At 41.0% G+C, this 5357-nt stretch overlaps 1 non-coding gene across 1 annotated transcript; it reads left to right on the top strand.

Moving 5' to 3' along the window:
• Positions 1–4831: 4831 nt before the first annotated feature.
• LOC131217890 (small nucleolar RNA R71) lies at positions 4832–4938 on the top strand. The gene has a single exon (XR_009157476.1). It is a non-coding gene; the product is annotated as a small nucleolar RNA R71 (small nucleolar RNA).
• The last annotated feature ends 419 nt before the right edge of the window (positions 4939–5357 follow it).

Here is a 5357-nt window from a genome sequence, read left to right as displayed (position 1 = left end):
CAAATAAAATAAACTACCCTAGTCCTATGAAAGCGATAAACCTACCTATACCTCCATCAGATTAGGAGATCAATTCTGGTAAAAAGGAGCAGTCAAAGGCATAGACATGTCCTCTGAATCAAATTTCTCGACAAATGATTTTAATCGATGTCCATTTACTTTAAACTCTTTGCCATTGTCGGGATCTCTTATCTCAACGGCCCCATGCAGATAAGCAGTAACAACAATGTAAGGGCCAGTCCAACAAGATCGAAGCTTACCCGGAAAAAGATGAAGTCGAGAGTCATACAAAAGGACTTTTTGACCTGGCATGAATGATTTCTGTAGAATATGTTGATCATGAAACGCCTTCATCTTGTCCTTGTAAATTCTCGAGTTCTCGTACGCATCGTTCCGGATTTCTTCAAGTTCATTTAATTGAAGTTTACGTAGCGAGCTAGTATTGTCCAGATTGAAATTCAGATTTTTGATCGCCCAGTACACTTTATGTTCCAACTCCACAGGTAAATGACAAGCTTTCCCATAGACAAGTCTAAAGGGAGACATTTCAATAGGGGTTTTAAAAGCAGTACGGTATACTCATAAGGCATCGGTCAATCGGATTGACTAATCCTTACGATCAGGGTTAACTGTTTTCTCTAGGATATGTTTGATCTCCCTATTGGAAATCTCAGCTTGTCCACTTGTATGTGGATGGTATGGGGTGCACACCTTATGAGAGATACCGTATTTTTTCATTAAGCTCTCGAATGATCTATTACAAAAGTGTGAGCCCCCATCACTAATGATGGCTCGAGGCGTCCCGAACCGCGAAAGGATGTTCTCTTTTACGAATTTAATGACCGTGCGATGGTCATTATTTCGGCACAGAATTGCTTTAACCCATTTAGTGACATAATCTACGGCGAGCAAAATATACAAATTTCTAAATAATTGGGGGAATGGTCCTATAAAATCGATGCCCCAGCAATCAAATACTTCTATGATAAAGATGGAATTCAAAGGCATCATATTTTGGCGGGACAATGCTCCCAATTTTTGACAACGCTCACAAGTCTTGCAAAACTTATGAGTGTCCTTGAACATAGTAGGCCAATAAAAGCCACACTCTAAAATCTTGGTCGTGGTCTTTTTAGCAGAAAAGTGACCACCACAGGCCTGTGAATGACAGAAGGAGATGACACTCTGATACTCGTCATCTAGCACATATCTTCTTAGAATTTGGTCTGGGCAATATTTGAATAAATATGGATCGTCCCAGAAAAAGTTGTGCACCTTGGTAAAGAATTTCTTCTTATCTTGTGCAGTCCAATGCGTCGGTATGGAACCTGTGGCAAGATAATTGGCAATATCAACGAACCAAGGCGAATGAGAGACTCTAAACAGTTGTTCATCAGGGAACATGTCATTGATATGGGTCGCCTTAGGGGAATCAGAGGTATTTAAGGTGAGACAGATGATCGGCCACTACGTTCTCTACTCCATTTTTATCTGTAATTTTCAAATCAAATTCTTGGAGTAGAAGGATTCATCATATCAAAGGGGCTTAGAATCATTCTTAGAAAGAAGATACTTAAGTGCCGCATGATCTGTGTAGATAATGACCTTGGATCCGATTAGGTAGGACCTAAATTTATCCAAAGAGAACACTACGGCTAGGAATTCCTTTTCCGTAGTCGAGTAGTTCACATGAGCAGAATTTAAAGTTCTACTTGCGTAATGAATGACGTAGGGCCTCTTATCTTTTCTCTGGCATAGAACCGCTCTAAGAGCATAATCAGAAACGTCGCACATAAGCTCAAAAGGAAGGCTCCAATCGGGTGGCTGCATGATAGGTGCAGTGGTTAACATGCCCTTAAGCTTGGTGAAAGCTTTCTGGCATTACTCAGTCCACTCGTATGGTGCATCCTTTTACAGAAGATTACATAAGGGACGAGAGAGGAGACTAAAGTCCTTTATGAATCGTTTGTAAAATCCTGCGTGTCCTAAGAAGGATCGCACATTTCTGATGTTCATGGGTGAAGGTAGCTTAGAGATAAGATCGATTTTTGCCTTATCTACCTCGATTCCCTTGGATGAGATGATATGCCCAAGGACAATTTCGTTCTGAACCATGAAATGACACTTCTCCCAATTAAGTACCAAATTCTTTTCTTTACATTTTCTCAGTACACATTTAAGCCTCTCTAAGCATTTGCTGAAAGATGAACCGAAAATAGAGAAATCGTCCATGAAGACCTCTAGATATTTTTCCACCATATCAGAAAAGATACTCATCATACATCGCTAAAAGGTGGCAGAGGCATTACATAACCCGAATGGCATCCTTCTGTAGGCAAAGGTGCCATAGAGACATGTAAATATAGTCTTTTCCTGGTCCTCAAGGGCGATTTCAATCTGATTGTATCCTGAATACCCATTAAGGAAGCAATAGTAGGAATGACCAGCTAGCCTTTTCCAAGATTTGATCGATGAAGGGCAAAGGAAAGTGGTCCTTCCTTGTGATGGTATTCAGCTTCCTATAGTCAATGCACATTCTCCACCCAGTAGTGACTCTGGTCGGCACGAGTTCATTATTGGCATTGGCTACGATGGTGATCCCGGACTTCTTAGGAACCACCTGAGTTGGACTCACCCATTGACTATCGGATTTGGGGTATATGAAACCCACATCCAATAGTTTAAGAACCTCGGCCTTAACCACTTCCTTCATGTTTGGATTTAGTCTACGTTGTGATTGCTGAGCGGTTTTCGCATTATCCTCAAGATATATGCGGTGAGTACAAATCGATGGGTCGATTCCCTTAAGGTCCGCTATCGTCCATCCAAGAGCTCCCTTATGCTCAAGGAGAGTACCTATGAGAATACTCTCCTGCTCTGTCTCTAGGTGGGCAGAGATCACCACCGGGTATGTCTCATCTTGACCTAAATAGAATATTTCAAATCAGAAGGCAAAGGTTTTAGGTCAAGCTTCGGTGGCTTGAGGTTAGACGGTAGAGGCACTACATCGGTTTGGGGCAACTCTTCAAATTGTGGCCTCCACCGGTTAACTTCAAGTACCGGTGCAGTATCAAGCATGGCACACGTCTCCCTAATCATGTCATCATCAAAATCATGAGAGTGGGCCAAGCACGTCTCTAGATGATCAGAGGATAAGGCAAGAGGCGTTCTATCTTCCACGAAAGAATCAATCATGTTAATGTCGTGGAAATCGTCATCATTCTCTGAATTGCTGCCGTTATTGAAAAAGATGTTTGACTCAAATGTCAAATTTTCGAAAGACAAAGTCATGACACCATTCCTGCAATTAATAATCGCATTTGAAGTGGCCAGGAATGGGCGACCAAGAATGACGGGAATCTAAGTGCTCATGTTATTGATGGGTTCGGTATCTAGGATGATAAAATCTACAGGGTAGTAAAATCTATCAACCTGGACCAACACATCCTCGATTATCCCTCTTGGTACACGAACAGTGCGATCAGCAAGTTGTAGTGTGGTTAGGGTGGGTTTTAATTCACTCAATCCTAACTGTTTGTATACCGAGTAAGGAATCAAATTAACGCTTGCTCCTAGGTCAAGAAGTGCATGATCAATTCGATAGTTCCCGATTACACATGATATGGTTGGGCTACCGGGATCTTTGAATTTCTGTGGCACGTCTTGCTTTAGGATGGTACTCACTTTCTCACTCAATAAAATTTTCTTTTGAATACTCTGCCGTCTTTTGGTTGTGCATAGATCTTTCAAGAATTTGGCATATGAAGGTATCTGTTTTACGACATCAAGTAGAGGAATGTTGACTTTTACTTGTTTCAACACTTTTAGAATATCTTGAGAGTTAGGCAAACGTTTTGGTGCAACCAACCGTTGGGGGAACGGAGCAACTGTCTTTTCTAGAAGTTCCAGTTCTAATTTTTGTGGGGCATCACTAGATTCATCATTGTTGTCCACTTCCGGGTCCTCAGGCTTTTCAAGCCTAACTGGGATGGTCTTATCAATGATCTTACCACTCCTAAGAGTGGTGATGGATTTAGCTTGTTCCATCCGATTTGAAGAACTACGGTCACTTATTTCATATTGCGCTTTGGGATTGGGGAGAGGTTGAGCAGGAAGCATCCCCTTTCCTCCACTTGTTAATTGTGACTCTATCCTTTGAATAGACGACGCAAGTGTTCCTAATGCCATGTGGATATCATGAAGCGCTTATGCCGAATTCTGATTAAGTAGCTCTTGTTCTCGAATATGTTTTTGAACCGGATCCTCTTTAGGTCTCTCTTGTTGTTGTTGTGAAGTTTGATTAAAGAAACCTTGAGGGGTAGCAGTTTGTCCATTCCTCCAACTAAAATTTGGATGATTTCTCCAACCAGGATTATACGTATTAAAGGTCGGTCCATTGAAAGGTCTTTGATAGTTATTTACGGCATTAGATTGTTCATTCAACACCTCTCGAAAAGTAGGTATTGTAGGACAATATTCAGTTGTATGAATGTTGCAATCACAGATGCCACAAATACTTTTATTAACCTTATCCTTCTTTCCTTCCATGGCCTCAAATTTTCTTATGAGCGTAGTCACTTTATACTTGAGATCATCTTCTTCTTTCAAAAGATACAATCCACCTTTCTCCTTAGATTGAGTTGGCTTAGACGTGGTGTTTGACTTTGGGTAATAGTCCTATGATTGTGTTTTTTCAGTAAGACTATCGAGGTAATCCCATACCTCGTCAACATTTTTATTAATGAATTCTCCATTACACATTGTCTTGACCATTTGGCGCATAGAAGAAGTCAGTCCATCGTAGAAAAAATTTGTAATGCGCCACGTTTCAAAGCCGTATTGTGGGCACGAACTGACCAAATCCTTGAACTTTTCCCAACATTGGAAGAATGTTTCATCTTCCTTTTGGACAAAGTTCATGATTGCTTTTCTGAGGGTAATCGTTTTGTGATGTGGGAAAATTTTCTTTATGAATTCCCTCTGCATGTCATTTCATGTGCCAATGGATCTAAGACGCAGTGAATGTAACCACGTCTTGGCCTTCTCTTTCAAGGAAAATGGGAAGAGTTTCAGCCTAATTGTATCCTTAGATACATTAGGAAAGTATAAGGTGGCTATAATCTCGTCAAACTCTTTCAGATGTAGATATGGTTCTTCAGATTTAAGCCCATGAAACTTAAGAAGGAGTTGGATAACCCCTGGCTTGATGTCTATATATCCTGTATTCTCAAGAAAAATCATACATGAGGGCGTACTCACCCCCGCCGGTTGTAAATAATCTCGTAAAGTACGAGACGGGGGTGCTTGATGCACCTCATTCTCATCATGTGCTTCCTCAACCCTAGGTTGGGGTAGTG

Source organism: Magnolia sinica, chromosome 10, assembly GCF_029962835.1.
Source record: "Magnolia sinica isolate HGM2019 chromosome 10, MsV1, whole genome shotgun sequence".
NCBI classification, from domain to species: domain Eukaryota; kingdom Viridiplantae; phylum Streptophyta; class Magnoliopsida; order Magnoliales; family Magnoliaceae; genus Magnolia; species Magnolia sinica.
This window is presented reverse-complemented; position numbering and strand designations above follow the sequence as displayed.